The 21,047-nt window shown below is 43.7% G+C and overlaps 1 protein-coding gene and 1 long non-coding RNA gene across 5 annotated transcripts in view; one reads left to right on the top strand and one right to left on the bottom strand.

Annotated features, from left to right (window-relative positions):
• The window catches only part of KLHL29 (kelch like family member 29), a 419,493-nt gene that overhangs the window by 277,953 nt on the left and 120,493 nt on the right, over positions 1-21,047 (top strand). The window lies entirely within an intron of this gene.
• On the bottom strand, positions 8,322-14,677 carry LOC135578973 (uncharacterized). Of its 2 annotated transcripts, none has more exons than XR_010471093.1 (2): positions 10,656-14,677; positions 8,322-9,342 (listed from the first exon to the last, which is right to left on the bottom strand). It is a non-coding gene; the product is annotated as an uncharacterized LOC135578973 (long non-coding RNA). The 2 variants fall into 2 exon arrangements; XR_010471092.1 differs by having other exon boundaries at positions 8,322-9,319.

Here is a 21,047-nt window from a genome sequence, read left to right as displayed (position 1 = left end):
TGTTCTGAACGTCATTAATAGTCCAAAACACTTGCAGAGTCTCTTCTCCTTTCAGAACTCGTTGTGTTTAATTTCTGAGTTCTCTGACCTTGTCTTCCCTTGGTCCTCCATCTCATTCAACTCCTGACACATATTTGGCCACAGCCCTTGTCTGCATTCAGCCCTTGGGATGCAATGGGACACTCACCTGTTCCTTTTCATACTGTCCTCACGTGCCTAGAGCCACCGTAGCGATACCTTTCCTGAACATCCGATTCTCTCCACAAGTTTGGCCTTTCCTTGAGTTTCCCACTGAGCTTTCTCCCTCTTCACAGCAGGGTAATCCCACTTCTTTTGCTGTCATGACTTGAAAAATGGACAGTCAAGTTATAGCTACTACATAGAATCTGCAGAGAGTGGGGACTTCACTCTTAGTGCAAACTGAACAAGTTGGATCCCTCAGGAGCCAGGCTGTGCATTTGTGTATACACTTAAATGTTATCAAATGGGCTATTCCGTGATCTCCGGAGATGTCCGGAGAAGTGGATTTATTAAATTGCAAATGCTTTTTTGTTTCCTGACAAGAAAGTGGAAATGCGGTTTTTTGTTTGTTTTGTAATCAGCAGTCCTCCGTGGAACAGCGCCTGAGCTTTGAATGAAGAAGCAGCATTTCTGATTCCGTCCCGTGTTAGATTAAAAAAAACCTCTCAACAGATTTGTGAAATGCAAACATTGCCAAATAGCGACTTTTCTTACCCTGCTGTGCCTTGAGATTGCTGATGATAAGCTCCACTGTCCCACAGCGAGGCCGAGCTTTGCACTGCAGTCAATAATAATAACAACATGGGATTGTGTAACATTTTGCATCCTCAGAGTGCTGTTATGGACATAATTATTTCAAAAAATTAACTGTCTTTAAGGAACTGCCGTGTATGTTTTGTAAGACTAAAGATACAAGGACTTTGGCTGAAGCAAAAGCAAGAATACCTGTCAGGAGACTAGCTTTGGTGTCATGTCCCACGAATGTGCTTGTTCCAGATGTCCTCTACATTCACAGGAGGAGAGGGATGATTTGTGTTTCCTAAGTTTGTAGTTTGTAGAGCATTTGTAGTAATGCTCTCTTTTCTTTAGCTTTTCTTTCATTGTTCAAGTAGGAAATTATTTGGGTCACAATTTGAGTGGTGCATGCAAGAAAATTCTTCCCAGCAATGGACGTACTTGTTTCTATATGTTGCATTCCTGTACATTGTCACAAAGATATGCTACTAAGTTCTTTCCGCACAGTAGGATGGTTGAGCTTCTTGTGTTCAGTCTTTTGTGTTATGCGTATATTTAGGTTTCTAGTTATACCAAGTGAGGGTAACAAGGTATTTGTGTATAATTCCATCTTAATATTTACAAATCATTACATCAGAGTCCCAGACTAGATATTCTGGAAAGTATCGTGAGGTGATGAAATCATCACGAGGAAGGAGGTACCTAAGCTTGCAGGAATGATTACTCATAGACAAAACTCGCATTATCTACATGTGCAAGTAAAAGCACCATGAAGTTTTGTCATATTAAATTCAGAAAATCACAGCATATAGTGTTGTCTGTGCTTACTGCTGTACTGAAAAAATCCTTGGGCTGCTGACAAAATCAAGAGGTTCAAGTATTTAACCAGGGATATAGACAGTAATGTATACACACACCTATGTGACCCGACAATTAAGTCAGAAGCATTTGACTGGACAGAGTGCCAAGGTACTTGGTCCAGTTTGCAGAGTATGACTGTGTAATACTTTCCAAGGAGCTAAAACAGATTGGAGGGTTTGCCTGAAGACTTCATACATTATATTTTGCACAATACTCATTGGCATTAAAATATATATATATATATATATATATATATATAAGAGAACATTCACGATTCCTCTGGAGTTTCTGAGGAAGACAAAATGTGTTTTGTTCATCAAGCTGCACACTGAAGTATTTGGCTGAGGATGAGGAAGATGGTGTGAAAAAGGCAGAATTGGCTGAAATAGCAGAGTTCTTAAGAGAAGTGTGGGCTGATGCTCCTGTTCAGTCCGACCGATTTGTAGAGAGTACAAATCCTACATCAAGACCAGCCCCTCTGCATGGCCTCTTCCTTGTGAATGAAGAGGGAAATGTTCCTTGCGTGCCCAAGCTGTGGATGCTCTTTAAAACAAGGATCATTTTGCACAGAACACTACCATCCTGTGGAAAACAGATGGAGGAGCAGTACTGGAATATTCCTGTTGCCTGAAACCTGGGGAATAGGAGATTCTGCTCTTGGCCTTTTCCAGCATGCTGTGTGCACTTTGTTAAAGATGTGAATTTTCTAGATGGCTGAATTTGCTGGGGTTTAGATTTTTTTTCTGCTAGATATACTCCTTTCGTAGCCAAACTGCTGTTTTACAAACAGTACATTTCTTTGTGGTTTTGGTTTTGGCTGGTTTGGGGTTTTTGTTATGCTTATGTAGGGTGGTTGGAGCTCTGATTTGGAAGCCATACTGAGCATCTAAGTAGATAAACACTTTTCAGGAGCGTTTCAGATGAACTTCTGCTAGATGGATAGCACGTACCTCCAGCAGGAATCTGTCAAGTGGTTTCGGTTTCAGACTGATGCAGATACTTAACCATCAGTATGGAGAGAATCCTTGCGCTCTGAAGAAACACAGGAATCTCTCTTTCATTTGCTTAAATGTAGCGAGACACAGGGGCCTACATTCCTTCAGCTCCGGAATAACACAGTTCTACATGTATTTTACTTGCTAGAATGGCAAAAGCAAAGTTGACATTCTGTCCAAGGGATGAGACATTCAAGGACGGTCAAATCTACTCATGAGTAGAAACTGAGTACATTACAAGAACAGTCAATCTGTTACAGCCCCACACCAATAAGATTTTCTTCTGTGAGAACAAATGAGTTCCACAGCCCTTCCCTGGAAGTGTCCCTTATGCCTTTGGATAAGCATCATCACTATTTTACTTTTTCTTTTTCTCCTTTCTCTGAAAACTGCCATATAGGCAAACCATGCACAGTGAATCGAGGTGTTATCAGCCAGGGACACTTCAATTCACTCCGCAGAGATAAAGTGGTGCTGAGAACACCTCTTGGCTTTCAGGGTAAACTCAATCAAGAATTTTACTAAAGTCAGGAAATTATTTTAGCATATATTTTTGTCCACATTCTAGGATGTTGGAGTGAGAGATTCAGTGTTTCAGTAGGATGGTGTATTTCCTGAGACTGAGTCTTCTTTTTGTATTTTAAAGAAGAGAAAGTACTGAAGATCTACATGTGTCTGGAAATAATGTGTCAACATATTTGGAAGACAAGTTCTAAATACCAAAATATGTTTTAATAGACAGTTTAGAGAATGAGCTGTGTTGATTGAGTTGAATGAGTTGTGTTGATCGAGTTAGTAACCTTGGCTGGTTCCTACCCCTTGGAAGGCACTGAGAGCAATATAGGTTTTAAGGCATCTTCACGCTGCAGTGAGAGGTGGGCAGACCTGGGGTGGAGTGGGACAACACTGGGCACCTATGACAGAAAAAGGGATAACAGTATTGCATCCAAATGAAATAAGAGAAATGGTTCTATAGATGGAATTTATACTTATCCAGCCTGGATCTAGATTATAATTACATGGTCTGAAACTACGCCAAGGCACTGAAATTAATATTTCAAGTTTGGAGGTAAGAAAAATGAGATGGTGTTTGGCTGGGTTGGTAGTTGTCTGTCAGCCAGGATTTTAGAACCAGGAGTCTTCAAGGAACCTACCTGGAACCTGCCTCCCAAAAGCAGATGAAGAGACTTTTACTTAAAGTCTTAAATGCACAACAGATTATGTAAAAAAAGATGTTGTAATAAGGAAAAGACACAATGACATCTTTGAATGTTAGTGTGTGGTTAGTAAATGAGAAAGAAGAATCATTTATATTCAGAACTGAAGTCTTATTTTAAAGAAGCTTAAGCAGCAGACAGGTTTGTTAGGTACAATTCCTTCCTTAACTTACCTAATTTAGAAAGTAAGCATGTCACTCAGTCAATTAAACATGGGTAGCTGGGGCCCTGTTTATCCTAGGGCCATAGTCCATGTTACATGGTCTCTCGATGCTGGCAGGACTCAGTTCTTCCGTAGGTGCTGGCAGTTTGTAGGGGTCTTGGCTACCCCAGAACATGGAACAGGCTCTCCAGGGAGGAGACCCAGCCCCAAGCCCGACAGTGTTCAAGAAGAGACTGGACAACGTCCTCAGACACATGGTGTGAACTGTGGGGTTGTCCTGTGCAGGGACAGGAGTTGGACTTCATGATCCTTGTGGGTCCTTCCAACTCAGGACATTCTGTGATTCTATGTCCAAGGACATCAGTGACCAGTGTGTCAGCGACTGCACTGAGCTCCTGTGGTTGCCCAGCTGAGTCACTCTTGGCTCTCTTGACTGCACCGATTAGGTTTCTGTGGATGTTGTAGGAGCTTATACACTTAAGCAACTTGAATTTAAATATCTTCTCCTAACCTGAATCCGACCCTAAATTTTAGGAATAGGGTCAGGGGTGCAGCTGATGGCCGCCTCAGCCTGAACACAGCTTCACTGTCAGAAATATGATGTAACAAAGTACAAGCCTCGTATTGTTTTACTGTCTTTGTATTAAGGGGGTAATTTGATATTATTGGTTTAAAATTACCTAAAATTAATACAGTATTTGCCTATTGACACTGAAACATGTTGATCTAGGTGGGGTAAGCAAACACGTCTAGTCCCTGTTTGCGATCCAGCTGGTTTTCTTTATCTGCCCGTGGAAAGCTACTTCTGAATGTCATGCATCCCATGTTTTACCAGCCATCATTTTCATTAGCATAACTAAAACTAATTTGGGCATATATTGTCAACAGTTTTGATTCATGGTTTGTTAAACTGCTGCTTACACTGTTATCTCACATAATTTCCAGTGCTGTCTTATACCGTTTAATATATTAAGGCTGACTAAGAGGGTTAAGGTTAAGAGGTTCACACACCTTATTCAGGAGACATCTCTCGCAGCAGCGTGATGTCCCACAGGGTACTTGAGCTTTTCGGATCAGCAGTGACTCAGAAAAAGAGAGCGCTGTGTACGCTGTTTCCACCGGTGCTTGGGCTTGTCTCAAAGGTTTCCTCACTAATTCCCAGCTCATCACGGTCCTCATCAGCCTGCGTAATGTGCTCATCACACGCTCATTTTCAACTTTTGATTTGGCCAGGCTGTCTGCTGGGGAAGGATTCCTCCGCTAGAACTCTCCAGGTACACGAACAAGTGAGCTCAAAGTGTTACTAATAAAAAATCCTTTAATCCACTTTAACAATGATAAATTGGAACTGAGAACTCCTCCTTACGTTACAGATACATTCAATTCAGAATTTCACTTAAGTTGGGAAACCATTTTACAGGCAAGAGAAAAGTCCTAAACATCCCGATGTGGATGATGAAAATTAAAGGCCAAATGCTTACTTGCTCACTTACTCTACTGATGCTTGAAACTCCCACTGGCCTGGCCAGTTCACAGCAAATTCACTTGTCTTTGCCATTATTTTTATTCTTAATTCACCCTGGAATTTCCCTTTTCATCTTCCTCACACTGTAGTTGGTGCCTGATTAAAGGAAGTAGCTGATTTGGACCACAGAAGTTCAGATTGAGCAAAGATCTGGTTAGCATGTACTTTCCTGGATTTAGATGGATTTGCTGCGTTGTCTTTGTAGTAAGCACATCACACCTAAAATCTGTACTATTGTCCACCTGCTATCCTATATTTTATTTCTGCTTCTGTGTTGAGGAACGTAGCATGATCAGATACAACGGAAAATGAAGTTTTCTTCTTCTTCTTTCCCAAAAGCATGGGAGTTTGAGCTAGGGGCTCATCCACAATGGTTTGTACCTCCTGTAATCCCTATAGATCTGTCTTTCAGTAGCAACACTTGAATGTTTCCCACAAAACAGCTCGTGACAGCGTTATATCGGGCACAAAGGGATGTCTGGGCAGCAGGAGAGCCCTTAGGGGCATCTTCACCCCACCTGGCCTTACTGCAGCTTCCTTGTTGGAACGTCTCAGGTACCTCCTACGTGCCATCACCTTATGTGAGCTGGCCAGGTTTTAGGAGGCAACACACGTTCCGGTACCTGGTTTCCAAGCATCCATCCGTTATTTGCGAGCAAATGTAGGCTCATTGTTTCATGTCTAATTTTGAAAATCTGGCCCCAGCGGCAGTTTTTTTGTGCATCAGTATACTAACATCTGGCTTTTACTGGCTTGGCAGACAGTCTGTGTCATTAACTGGAACCAACTACGCATTGATATGGACGGAGATGATCCTGCACCAATTTCCAAAAGGCCGGTAGGGCTATTGGCAAATTAGGCAGTTGGAGAAATTCTCCATCTTTCTTCTTTTTTGTGATGTATCAGGGAATAAAATTGAGGGGAAAGCAGAAAACAAACTAATGTGAATGTAATTCCCAAATTTCAATCTTCTGTATATTATGGGTCATTACCCGTTAATTTGCTAAATGGCAGTTTTCTATGAAAGAAAAGTTTTGTTTAGCTGTATAATGATGACAGATGATGTAATTAGTATCATCCCCGCATTGAAATTGATAAAAGCATTTCTTTTATGTGTCACTGCTTTTAGACAGTATAATATCAAAAATGATAACAGTATGAAAATTGCACCGGCCGCTTTCATATTGTGCATGTAGAATACCGTGGTGATATGATACAAGTAATGACAGGTACTTTGCCATGTATTCATTTTCTCCACTCTCCAGCCTTTATATTATAGCGAAATTAAAGCACAGCACTAAGCAAACCAGACGTGCCTGAATGCAGACCCATCTTATGAGACTGTAAACGGCAAGAATCCCTTTACTATTGCTGGTTATGATAATTAAGTGATTATAAACAGGGGTTTTGAGGGAGAACATTGAATCCTTTTTAAAGAAGTTGGGGGGTATTTTAATTTCAGGCCACATTTGTTGCTTGAATTAGTTTTAATTATATTCTGTATAAGTACTTGCCCCATATCCTGGTCTCGATAGTGGTAGATATTCTCATTTAAATATAAATAAATGCCAAACTTATTTAACATGGAAAAGTGACTGCTGTGACTGTGTAGTAACAATTTTCTCTTTGTTGCCATGGTTTGGATTTTTATATAAGCTTTGCAAATATAATAAAGCTAATGGAGCTCTTCATCCAAGGAAATGGGTATATTCAAGAAAATAAATTACATTTTGCAAGCTAATGAGCTCTACTAATTGTGTTTATCCTTGTGAATTAATACAATTTAAGCAAATCTATCCCCCAAAATCAAGCATTTGATTGCATTTTAGCTGCGTGGAAATCAGAACATCCGGATCAAATCTGAGTTTACTGGATATCCAAGGGGTAGGGGAGAAGGTTAATTTTCATTGACTTGTACAGCTGGTGCTAGCTCCCAGTCAAGCAGGAAAAGTTAGACTTTGAAAGTTGTGACTTTCATCTCTCGTTTTTTAGCTACTTCTCATACAGGCAGAATTCTCAACAAAGGGTTGTGTGTAATAAATCCTGTGTAAAACCATGGCAAGCATATACAAGTGGTGCTAATTAGCCCACATGCCCACAGGACAGGATAAAGTAAGGAGGGAAAAGGGAATAACAGTTGTACTTTTTAAGAGACAACTTGTCTTCCCGCACTTCCCTCTCTCCCTATTCTCACACTTCCCTTTGCCAGCATTTGGGTGTTTATTTTTTCTTGTTATAAATGGGTTTGCGTTTCGGTGAGGCATTTTGGGAGATGTAGGGTAGATTAGAAAGCTCTATGTTTATTCTGGTAGATTTTAGGTTATTATCCGGTTTGGCTTTTTGGAAGGATGACAAGGAGTAGAGAAAATGGCCAATTTGAACACTTGAAATGCTGTGAATACCCCCAAAAACTCAAGAGCAAACTGTTGGTCAGCAGCAACTGGCAAGTGCTGGCTGGGAGGTTTGAGCTATGGGACGGTGACAGCAGTTGTCAGCAATCACACACAGAATCACAGAGTGGTTGGGGTTGGAAGGGACCTCTGGAGATCACCCAGTCCAACCCACCTGCTAAAGCAGGTTCACCAGAGCAGATCACACAGGAATGTGTCCAGGTGGGTTTGAATGTCTCCAGAGAAGGAGACTCCACAGCCTTTCTGGGCAGCCTGTAACAGGGCTCTGGCACCTCAGAGTAAGAAAGTTTCTCCTCATGTTCAGATGGAACTTCCTGTGCTTCAGTCTGTGCCCGTTGCCCCTCATCCTGTCATTGGGCACTGCCGCGACTGAGAGACGGGGACGCAACTTGATGCAAGCAAGGTGTCCGCTTTATTGTATGGCAAACATACATTTATATAGTCTAAGGCACACATGTTTCATGCTGATTGGCTAATCACTTTAACAGACATTAAGCTAGCTAAGGCGGGAATCTTAGTCAGGCAGTGTTCGCATGGTAACAAGATCGTTATCTCGTAGTCACAAGCTGTCCCCCGCTCCAGGGCTCCAGGGCGCAGGCACCCCCACCGACCACAAGCTCCCCGCCTCCAAGTCGCCTCACAACTACCGCAACACTTAACTTTATTCACACAACAAACTAGCCTATTAACTCCAAATACAGAAAACTAACTCATCAACTCTAAATTCAGACAACCCACATCTCCCCCTTTTTGTTTTAATTAACTGACCCTCCCAAGGTCAGCAAACGACCAACTCGAGGACATCTTACTAACAGCTCCGTACTGGGGGTTTTCGTAATTTCTTTCTGATCTTGGTCCGCTCCTTGCTGCACGAGGAAAATCTTGTTCATTGAAGCAGTTATTGATTTTGGAAGCATTGTAACACACATGGGATTACTATTAATAATGCTCATTTGAATGTCTTTGGCGCATTCAATCTTAGAATATAAAATGTCCACAGACCTTTGTGCTACAATTTTCCCCCAATCGTCAGAATAATAATCATACCGGGGAGAATATTCTGTCTCTCTACCTGTTATCAATAACACCTGAACTGTATTCCACTCAATTGTTAGGCAGTTATCACACCAGCGTCCTACTGTATGGCGATTTAGCCACTGTGATTTTCCACAATTAGCACAAATTCTACAAATCCACGGATTACATTTTTCACATTGGGGACACTTAAGCTCCCATTTGTTAACCTCTGGAACAGAGTTCATTCAATTATTGATCGGTAGTGTCTTCTATGTCAGTCGCAGGATCAGGACCAGGAATGTCTTCAGGAGGCTGCTGCAGTGTCTCTCGAAAAGGTCTCACATTTTTAGCTGGGATCCAGCGGGGACCTCTTTCTGTGGAAACACAAGCATAGCCTCTACCCCATGTAACAAGGGGATAGGGTCCCATTACTTTACCTGTTTCGGGGTCCCGGATCAATACTGGCGGCTTAATCTTGGGTTCAAAAAAGGTGTTTGTGCTAAAATGACGAACTACTGGAGGATTGCTGTCTAATAGGGAACAATTCAAAAAATTAAAAACATACAAGGCTTTCTGTATTCGCTCCTCTGGTGTAGCAGCCCCTATTCCCCCTTTTTGTTTTAATAACAGGCGTTTTAAGGTTTGGTGAGATCGTTCTATCAAAGCTTGTCCCGTAGGAGAATGAGGGATACCTGTAATGTGTGATATACCCCAAGAGGCAAAAAAGGTAGTTAAGGTTTTAGATACATATGCGGGGCCATTGTCAGTTTTAATTTGAGAGGGTACCCCTAAAGTAGCAAAAGCGCGCATTAGATGTTTTTGCACATCACGTGCTTTTTCTCCTATATGACAGGAAGCAAATAACATTCCTGAAAATGTATCAATAGAGCAATGAACAAACTTTAAACGACCAAATTCAGCAAAATGAGTGACATCTGTTTGCCAGAGTTGAAGGCTCTGTAGCCCTCTGGGGTTGACTCCTTCTGCTATAGAAGGGAAAGAGTGCCTTTGACAATCAGGACACACCGCAATGATATTATGGGCTTGTTGTATAGTGAGGTCAAATTGACGCTTAAGGCCTGCAGCATTTTGATGAAAAAAGGAGTGGCTGAGTCTAGCTTGCGCTAATCGATCTGGTAACACCTGCACCGGTAGCGTAAGCAAATCCGCTTGTCGGTTCCCTTCTGCAATAAAACCAGGTAGAGAAGTGTGAGATCGAACATGCATAATAAAATAAGGGTGAAGACGGGAATTTAACAGAAAGATGAGTTCTTGTAACAAATTAAACAGTGCCGTATGAGAAACATCTCGTAGCACAGAAGCTTCTGCTCGGCTAACAATTCCTGCAACATAAGCAGAATCAGTGATTATATTGAGAGGAATAGACCATTTTCGAAACACTCGAACAACTGCAGACAATTCTACTATTTGAGGAGAACCCTGTACAGTCTCTACATCTGAGTTCCACTGTTCTTGATGATCATCCCACCAAAGGATAATAGACTTGTGAGATTTGCCAGACCCATCTGTGAATACAGTGAGGGCTTGTAAAGGCTGGTCACTCCGCTTTGGAATAGGTAAAAGGTGGAAATCGATGCTTAACAATTTGTGAGAAGGCGGATGAGAAGTGAGTTGGCCTGCATAGCCAGTTAGAGCTATGCCTAGTGCATCTGATTGTTGTTGTAACCATTGCAAGTAAACACTTGTTACCGGCATACATATGAGGGCGAAGTCCGTGCCTGCCAGGGTAAGTAATCGCTGTCGAGCCCTGATGATTAAAGATGCAAACATCTCATGTTGGGTAGAAATCGTCTTTGTGGCTTGGTTAGGTAAAAAAATCCATTCAATGATCAGTAAAGGGTCAGTTTTCTGGCAGTCCCATTGGAAAATAAGTGCATGAGGCTGTCTAGCAGGATTAAGGATGATTAATTGAAAAGGCAATTCTGGTTCCCATCGATGCGCTTGTCTGGAGGTAATCGCTGCCGCAGCTTTATGCAAGGAAGTTATGGCTTCAGGACTGAGAGTTCGCGGAGCGTTTAAGTCCGAGCTTCCTTTAAGCATTTCGAATAAGGGACGAAGATCCGCATTAGTGATTCCTAACAATGGTCTGACCCAATTGATTGTACCCAGCAGTTTTTGCACGTCATGTAAATTCTTTATATTCGCCTGTATTTGTAAAGGTTGCGGAGCAATAGTCTGAGCCCTTATACGCCATCCTAAGTATTTCCAAGGTGGTATTTTTTGAATTTTTTCTGGTGCAATACAGAGGTCTGCTGATTTTACAGCAGCCACGACAAGGGCTACAGCTTCCTCCATGACTTCATGGTGCTGTGCTGCCACTAGAATGTCATCCATATAATGATATAACAATGCAGCAGGTACTACAGTTCTGACAGGACTAAGTATTTTTGCTACATACCATTGGCATATTGTAGGGCTATTTTTCATTCCCTGCGGTAGCACAATCCACTGGTATCTTTGCAAAGGAGCTTGCATGTTGACGCTTGGTACAGAAAAGGCAAATTTAGGGGCATCGTCTGGATGCAATGGAATGTTGAAAAAACAATCTTTGAGGTCTATGATGGTTAAATGCCAATCTCTAGGGATCATGGCGGGTGACGGAAGCCCAGGTTGCAGGGCCCCCATGTCTTCCATAGCGTCATTAATTTTTCTGAGGTCATGGAGCAAGCGCCACTTGCCAGTCAGTTTTTTAATAACAAAAATAGGCGAGTTCCAAGGACTCGTAGAGGGTACAATATGTCCCATAGATAGTTGTTCATTAACTATTTCTTGGAGGGCGTGAAGTTTTTCCAGCGGCAGGGACCATTGATCAATCCAAATAGGAGTATCTGTTTTCCAAGTTAACTTTAGGGTTTCACGCCCCTCAATGGCCCCACCTAAAAATGTGTCTGGATAGACATCCCCCACTGGGATAACACATCACGCCCCCACAAGACCATAGGTAATGGTAAGATAAACGGTTTGACTGAGGCAACTTGTCCTTCTGAATTTTGAACTTGTATTATTTCTGCGCTTTGGCGGCTAGCTCCACACCCCCCAATTCCTGCTAATGTCTGAGAGATATCAGCTAAAGGCCACCTAGAAGGCCACTTTGCTTGAGAAATAACGGTAACATCTGCACCTGTATCAATAATTCCACTTAACATAACTTGCTGACCTCTGCGAATGAGGGTGCATTGACATATAGGACGTTTTTGTGAGATGGCTTGAACCCATAAAATTAGTGGTTCTCCCGTAGATCCAAAACTTCCCTGTCTCTGTGGGAGCAATTGGTCAGGGATTGGGACATAGTCTTCCTTAGGGATCAGTATCAATTGAGCGATACGACTTCCCTCTGGCACTGTACAAGGAGGAAACGGGGTCCAGGCCATAATTTTGATTTCTGAATTACTGTCAGGATCAATTACTCCGGGCAATACAAAAAGTCCTGACAGAGTGGTGGACGATCTTCCTAATAATAAAGCCTGCGTTCGAGGGGGCAAAGGACCTGCAACTTTGGTAGGCAGTAAGTGAACAGAGGAATCAAGTAGCGTTACTGTGTGGGCGGTTGCCAGGTCCAGGCCGGTGCTCCCTGCTGTTGCTGGGCGGAGACTGGAAACACTCCTGTTTCCCCCCCCGGCGTTTGTGGGGGCGCCGGTCGCGGAACTTGTGTCTGCGCGCCGCGGTCCCGCGCTCTGCGATCGGTTTCCCTGTATGGGGCGCCCTTGAGAGTCGTATTTAGATCGACACTGGTTAGCATAGTGGCGCCCTTTTTGGCACTTAGGACAAACTCCAGGTATTTGGGGTCGTTTCTCAGCATTGGCACTAAAGCAATCTTTTTTAAGGTGTCCCGGTTTTCCACACCCATAGCAGTTTCGCTGTGGGTCGGCGCCCATCGGGCTGTGCATGGCCGCAAAAACAGCAGCCATGGCCTCATATTTATGATCCATAGTGCCAATTCTATTACAGGCTTCCACCATTTCAATTAAGGTAGGGTTTTGATTTGGGAGAGACTTCAAGAGCTTTTTACAATCGGCGTTAGCGTTTTCCACAGCCAGTTTAAGGAGTAAAATCTCCCGAGCCTGTACGTTATCAACTTGCCGCTCTAAGGCTTGTTTTAATCTATCCATAAACTGCATATATGGCTCACGGGGTTCCTGAGTGATACTAGTGAATGCTTTTTGGGGTCTGCCAGAGTCAGGGACTCTCAACAAGGCCCTTTTCGCTTCTTCTCTGCCTGCTTCCAAAGCCTCCCGAGGAATGTCCCTAGCTTGGGCCGCGGGATCCGAAAACTGCCCTGTTCCTGTGAGGTGCTCTATAGTCAATGCAGCTAAGGCGGCATTAGCATGTCCTGCATAACCCAGCAAAACTGTCTGCAATCCCGTTCTCCATTGAGACTCCCACATTGTATATTGTGTTGGGGTTAATAACAATCGCGCGAGAGATTTTAAATCATGTGGGGTCATGACATATGTATCGAATACAGAAGATAAAAGGCTTGCAAAATAAGGGGAAGACAACCCATGCTCGGTAACTGTACGGCGCAACTCCTTAATTACCGAAAAAGAAAGAGCTTCCCACTGAGCTTGAGCCCTCCCCCGTCCTTGGTATATAACGGGGGCTACTATAGTTCTGGCTATTTCCAACTCCCCCTCGTTTATCGCTTGGCGCTTAATCTTTCCCCAAACCTCATGAGGATCAGGGGGAAAAAGATCAGGTTCCTTTTCAGGGTAAATCGGACCCGGGTCAAAGGGATCACCCTCCGGGGGATATCCAGCAGCACAAGCTAACGGTGGCGCAGAGGGTTCCGCCCCACCAGCGATTTTAGAAGGGCAGGGGGGAGGTGACTGAGCTCCCTCCTCGGAGCCTCGCTGATTTTGCTCTTGTGCCTTTATGGTTTCAAAGATTTTTCTCCAACTGGGGAGCATATACTGCGCTTCCTCATCTCCTGAGGTGGCTGCGTCCCATAACTTTACCCCCACATCGTCCCAAAGTTCACGCGTAAAAATAGAAGAAGCAGTCACCGCGGGGATCTTAACCTGCACCCATTTAAGGATTAACTTAAGATCTTGTTCCGAAAGAGTCTTTTTCCCATGCTTCTTAAGTAGAGCTTTCATAGGCTCATAAACGTCTCTCTCAGGGGAAGACTCTTGATTCCCCATTTTGCTAGTTTCCCGCAGCTCACCTCTCGTTCCAGACGGAGGGATTGTTTGGCCGGCCGGCTTATCCTGCTTCCTTTCAGCAGCTCATTCCACGTTCTGCGGGACTCGCGACATGCCACCAGGTAGGCGGTTTTTCAATCCTCGGCGGTTTCGTCGCTGACGATCACGTCGGAGGTCACCAATTTGCCGCGACTGAGAGACGGGGACGCAACTTGATGCAAGCAAGGTGTCCGCTTTATTGTATGGCAAACATACATTTATATAGTCTAAGGCACACATGTTTCATGCTGATTGGCTAATCACTTTAACAGACATTAAGCTAGCTAAGGCGGGAATCTTAGTCAGGCAGTGTTCGCATGGTAACAAGATCGTTATCTCGTAGTCACAAGCTGTCCCCCGCTCCAGGGCTCCAGGGCGCAGGCACCCCCACCGACCACAAGCTCCCCGCCTCCAAGTCGCCTCACAACTACCGCAACACTTAACTTTATTCACACAACAAACTAGCCTATTAACTCCAAATACAGAAAACTAACTCATCAACTCTAAATTCAGACAACCCACAGGGCACCACTGAAAGGAGTCTGGTCTACAGGTGTGTAATCCTCTTGTAACCCACCCTTGAGATATTTATTAATATTGATGAGATTCTCTCTCAGCTTCTCTTCTCCAGGCTGAACAGACCCAGCTCTCTCAGTCTCTCCTCATAAGAAAGATGCTCCAGACTCCTCATCATCTTCGTAGCCCTCACTGGGCTCCCTCCAGTAATGGGTCCTTATGGTGACAGTTTTGCTCACCATGCGTTGTGTCGCTGCTGTGTTTAACACCAGGAGAGGACACACAGCTGAGGCAAAGCCTGAGCCGAACTGACTGTCCTGCCTTGGTCCTGACCGCTCTGCGGGTTCATCCTGCCAGATCACTTCCAGCACAGGAGTCCCAGCAGTGAACAGCATCACAGATTCCTCAGGTAGAGCAGGTGTGAGATCAGAGCTCTCCTGCTTCTGAGCACCAGGCCCCTCTTTGTTTAAAACCAGGACTAGGAGGCAAAACCAGACAAACCTTTCTCAGCTGGTGAAAAAATAGCATCTCAAAGATGGATAGCAGACACAAAAAAAAGGCCCAGAAATGAAATTGTTTGTTTGCTTCTTTATTGCAGCTCAGGTAAGCGCTTGGATCATCCTTCCCAGGTTGTGAACTGAAAAACATACACTTCTTCCATCCCTGGCATTCAGGTGCTTAGAAGGGCTGTTAGGACTTGTCTTCTATAAGTTTTGGATTAATTATATTTGTGTAGTGATGAGGACAGAGTTCCTCAGTGTAGATGAAATTGCACTATTTTAAAGATGCTTAGAACAACTTATTCTGGAAGGAGGAAAGAAGAAAAATTATGAGTGACAGTATGATCACACCTGTAAGCTGGTATAATTGTGTCCAGACTAGGAGTTGTATTGCAGTAATAACTTGGGAGGGGGAGGAAATTAGTCAGTCTCGTAAGTGAAATGTTATATAGGGGAAAGACTTGATGCACAGAGCCCTTCTGGATTCCACAAACTCCCATCTCCCCAGGCAGACATTGGCACAGACCACAGCGACTCCAGGGGAGCCATGCCACCAATGCGTAAGTGTAGGGTTCCAAAGTACACATTAATGAAACCATTATCTTGTCAAGGATGTCAAGGAGTGTAGAGTTGTCTTCAGCAGAGGTTACTATGATTTTTCATAAAAGAACAAGGAATTTAGTGACATTTTTATATTTAACATCAAATCACCATTAAAAAGTAAAAAGAAGAAGCCAGAGGAAGGATAAAGTAGAAAAAGTTTTACATGAAAAATATGGTTCACCTCCAGTGGAAACTACAGGCAGCTGGGAGTAAAGGATCTGGAATTTCTTCAGTTTTTGGTGCTGAAAGATTTTGATGCTAGCAGTTTTAAAGTTATCTGTTGCAGCAAAACTGGATCTCAAAAATGAGCGTAGCCATGATGATATGATAGTTTTGGGCCACTGACTTACTGTACAGACGTGTGTGTATCAGCAAGGGTTAAAATCAAAGCAGAACCTCAGTTTTGAACTTGCTTTTTCTGCTGCGTTTGAGTCAGATCTTCAGCGTTTCATGTTTCGCTGCGTGGGGTTGTAGGAGCCGCTTCTCAGGCCCTGCTGACCCCATGCAGATTTATTGTAGAATTGTTTCGGTGAAAATAGAGCTTTGATACATCATGCAGGTTGCTTAGTGACTCCTGCAAAGTGCTGACCACCCCAAGTCTGAGAGGAGAGATACCTGCGCGGAGCTGGGCTCGATTACGGGTTATAGAGCTGGGAGAGGTTCGAATGATAGGAGTTCTGGCAGGCTGTTAGCTCGCATCAGCTGGGAAGATGGAAATGTTTATTAATAAGAACCTTTGACATGAAATGCATGATATGTGCCCCCTGCGCTAGGGCCATGATTAATAACATTAATTATGGGGAGTTCATTATTGTCTCATGGGGATGTGATATGTAATTCAGCCAGCATTTCATTGTAAATTAGCATTAATGTCCACTTTAAGTACAGCAGCTATCTATAGCAATGCAGAAGGAGCTGCAGTCGGTATGTACAATAACATCACCTTCTTATTAAACGATGGTAGACTTTTACTTCAAAGAATTATAGACCTATTAGCATTTCTCCTATGTTAAATCTTTGCTGTGGCTGGCAGGGTAATATCTGTTGCAACTAACCTGCTGGTGCTATAAAAACTTGCCTCAGTGGTGTTAGAAGAGAATCTAGCTCCTTGCTGATTTTAAACAGGAACCAGATAATTTTAAAATCTGGTTGGAAGTAGGCTTGATTGCAGTTTCATTAGCAATTAAAAGAGCATGTAACCTAATGGTTTTTTCACCCCGGTCCAGAGAAATTATGCACAGTGGGCAGCTCTTCAGTTGGTGTAAACCATCAGCGATGTAATGAAAGCAATGAACCTTCACTGATTTGCGCTGAGAATCTTGCCTGCTCCAGATTGTTCAAACATACGCCTTCCTAAGGCTATGCTTTATTGTTAACTTGTTTAATAGTGAAAAAATATTCCATATTGCTTGAAATTCCTCTTCCCTAGCTTGACTTCCAGGAATCCCTTGTGAAGCTGCCTCTGTCTGGGCTCAGTTTCTTCTGAACCACACATGGTGCTTCACTTACCTTCATACAAATGACCTGTACGTACAAACACGGTTTCTTTTCATCCTTATGTAGCATCTCAGAAACCAGCAGATACTGAGAGCCACTGCCTTCCTGTGGTGGACCCTGGAAATGGCCAGGAGGACCATCACCATGGTGGCCCCAGCTGTGTTTGCTTTGAAGCAGCTGGGGAAGCAGCAGGTAGCACTGTGGGAAACATGCAGATGCTGGAAACGAGACGAAAGGCAGAAGTCCTCATTTAAAGACAGTATGTATATTAAAATGCGTAGGTGTATAAATAGGGATCTTGTCAAAACAGAAAGAAGAGAGGGGTACAAGAACCAGGTTTTTATTCTTTTTGAGGAGACTGCAAGATAGCAGAGTTATTATTCATTTTGGGGTTTTTTTTGATTGCAGCAGGTTCTAGAAATGCAAGACTAGAAGGGGTCTCCTGGGTCATTGTATCCATTCTTCTGCAATCACAGGTAACCATGTGCGAAACGTCTAGTTTAGGAGAGTCCAAGGATCACTTCCCTTACATGCCAATACATACCAGGGGCCACAGAATACTTCCTCTCTGAAATTTATGAGCTGTAATGAAAGGCAGAAAGTCTTAGCTGTGCTGCGCCTAAAGAAGACAGGAAGAAAACTCCAGAGCATCACCAGCAGCTTAGGTCCTCCAAGTTTTCTGTTTGCGTACCTGGGAATTTGTTCAGCTCTGCTGAGTTCCCTACCTAAACTGAAGCCAGCTCGAGAGAATTGTAAATCAAAGTAGCTCTGCAAGTGTCTGCACTAAGAGCCGGGTAGCAGCCTGCAGCCATTTGGCACCGACGGATGCAAGTCGGAGAGATCCAGCACCTGTTGGGCTCTAAACACTTTTCTTAGAATCCGCGCAGCTGACCGGCTCTTGGGGGAACGGCAGCAGCTGCCGGGCTGCAGTGGTTAAATATAGGAAATGGAGAATGTCACATCCAACTGGAAAGGGGAAAGAGGGAGACAGGAATGTAGCCTCGATAAAAATTCCTGGTGAAAAGGACCCAGGGGTGATCAGGAATCAGAGGCTTTTACCGCCTCTGCTTTCTGTCTCGGCCGTGACCGCACCTCCAGTTGCGCACTACATCAGCTCCCGATAATGCCGGACACTTGGGTGGCGTTGACGATGTTAATGGGTGTCACTTCTGGAATGTTTTGGAGTAACATGTGAGGGCTCTGCCTCTCACTGCGAGTCATGGATAGTTGCCGAGATGTGTTGTCCTTAATTTGACTTGATTCTTTGTCACTATTTTAGTAGGGAAAATGCTATGAAAAGCTTAAATATGAAGCAATACAGCTTTAGCACAGATGGAGTTTGAAAAGGACATTCAGCCTTCCCTAATCTTCTACTGAGATCAGCAAGTAAAGCAAAAGGAAGGACAACCTGAAAGATAATATTTTTCATTCTGATAATCTGCAGTACTTCAATTTCACCCAGGCATTTACATGGCCCCTTTATTGAAGAGTCTGAGTGTTTCTTTTGCTTTAGCTGGAGGACTGTTAAAAAGGAACAAAAAGAGCAAAAACCCTTCTCTTAGCCACCTTTCAGGTGGTGCCAGACATCCTCGCAGAGAAAGAGAACAATGTGAAGTTGAGGAGGCTCAGCTACAGATTGGAAGATTATTCCTGTTCTTCAGACAAACACAACAAAAGAAGGCAAGAAGAGAGAAACTCCTGTTTTGCTTCATTCACACACTGCAGTCTCTGCAAGAGAGCGGCTTATGGCTCACAGGTATTGCACAGCCCCTGGCCCTGGCTTCCCTCTCCATCCTGGGGGGACATCTGGCCAGCACACGTTCCCCCCTCCCAGCCCTTCTTCACGCTGGCCTGCGGCAGCTCGAGCTGGCTGAGCCTGTCGTGGTGATGATATCACGCGGTTAAATTAATTCCAAAGCTGGTCAAGCTTGGAATCAATTAGACAGGAGACAAAAAAAAAAAAAGGGCAGCTAGGAAAGAGAGAGAAATAGACCAGGTGTGAAACAGCATGCAAGGAGAGGGAATAGTGGGCATGGTCCTAAAGGTGGCTTGGGGTTGGGTTTAACCCAGGGGGTCTGCGGGTGACAGGAGCATCACAACAGCACACAGATCCCTTCTGTCTCCAGCTAACTAACTGCCTCTTGGCCATACAATCAAGAGAGCATCCAGAGCTCAAGAGCAGGGTGTTCCGTTCCATTTCAAGGACAACGCTTAGATGGAAATAAAGATTCCTCGGCTTAATATACAGCAACCATCTCACTTTACGTTTACCTCATTCCCTATGTCTTGACCTTGCTGTTGAGTGCAGCCCCGGCCCAGGCCCGGGCAGTGCTGAGCAGGCAGCGTGATCTGCGTTCACAACCCCAGCATCTGCTGCAAGTTTGGGCCAATAAATCACAAATGTCGGGAGGAAAGGGCCGCCTTCCCACTGCGTGTCCTGACAGCAGTTCCCACAGTGGGCGTCTGATCCTTGACTGAACCTCGAGGCACTGCCATATGCAAACAGTAGTAATCTCTGGTTTGTTGTTCCTCCAAAGTCGGATGCGCCTGCATGTGTTTGCTTGGAAGCTTGAATAAGCCCAGTTGAGGTTTGTTTGCTTTTGCAAGCTTGATTCATCAGTTTCATTTCCAGAATGTGTAAAATAATTCCCAGTTGGTCAGGGTGGCTTTTTGCTGTCTTCCTCCCAAGTTTGTGTTAGGGAAGACTTCTTAAAAAATACGTAGTTCTTAATCTTATGATATCTTGGATGCTGGCCTGCATAATTGTACAACAGCTGGCTTCTGACTCTCATACTTGTAATGTTTTTCATTTTCTCCAGCATAATCATCTCAGAGATCTCATGAACAACATCAGAAACAGTTAAATTACAGCTTTATATATCAAGCCAGGTATAAAGGAAGGAACAAAGACTTCAGTAAAACAGTATTTTAATAGCTTCTTCGTGAAGCCACTCATACAAACTTCAATGTAATAACCCCTAGCAGAGCCATCAAAACTGCAGCTCTACCAGCTTTTACACCTTGCTGGCAAGTTACCTTGGTTTACCTTGTTCAACTACTCCGTTGGGCTGTCGTTACATTGTTTTTATTTACATACAAGTACTTTACATCTGTCATTTAGAACAAGAAAAGAAAAGAAGTTCGCTGCACTGAGTAGGCTGTGAATGCTGAGTCTTGCAGCCAGGAATAGTGGTTTTCACTCAAATCGGAGGGACTACATCCTTCCTGAAGGGCCACACTGGTCAGAAGCATTTGCAGAGCCAGGACCCACACTGTTGTGTGAGACTTCAACTACTTCAGCTACAGGAGGGAAAGCTATGATTAGGGTCTTGAATCTCTTTCTAAGCGCTGGTCCTGGCTTTTCCACACATAGTTAGCCCTGGACTAGCTCACCAGCCGGTCTCCAGCTATCATCAGTGGAGAAATCGGCGTTTCTAGAGGTCTGCCCACCTTTGCTGGTGTTTGTAGAAGATACTTAAGCAACTGGTTTGGGATAGGGGTGTGACATTCAGATACTGAGTTGTAAGCCTGCTACTTTTGGTGTTTAAAATGTGTTGAGATGAGGTTCTTAGGGACATGGTTTAGTGCTAGAGTTATGGTACGTTATGGTTGGACTCAATGATCCTGAGGGTGTCTTCCAACCAAAATTATTCCATGATTCTACTTTCTTGCAGGTCTGTGTTTCCTCATTCATCTTATCCGTGGCTAAGGGGAAGAGGTGCTTTATGGTTACTTCAGATTTCAAGTTCTTCTTCCAAAACGCAAGGCTTAGGCTTCTGTATTTC

This window comes from Columba livia, chromosome 3 (assembly GCF_036013475.1).
Source record: "Columba livia isolate bColLiv1 breed racing homer chromosome 3, bColLiv1.pat.W.v2, whole genome shotgun sequence".
Taxonomy (NCBI): domain Eukaryota; kingdom Metazoa; phylum Chordata; class Aves; order Columbiformes; family Columbidae; genus Columba; species Columba livia.
The sequence above is the reverse complement of the archived record's forward strand: the minus strand, read 5'-3'. Positions and strand labels throughout refer to the sequence as shown.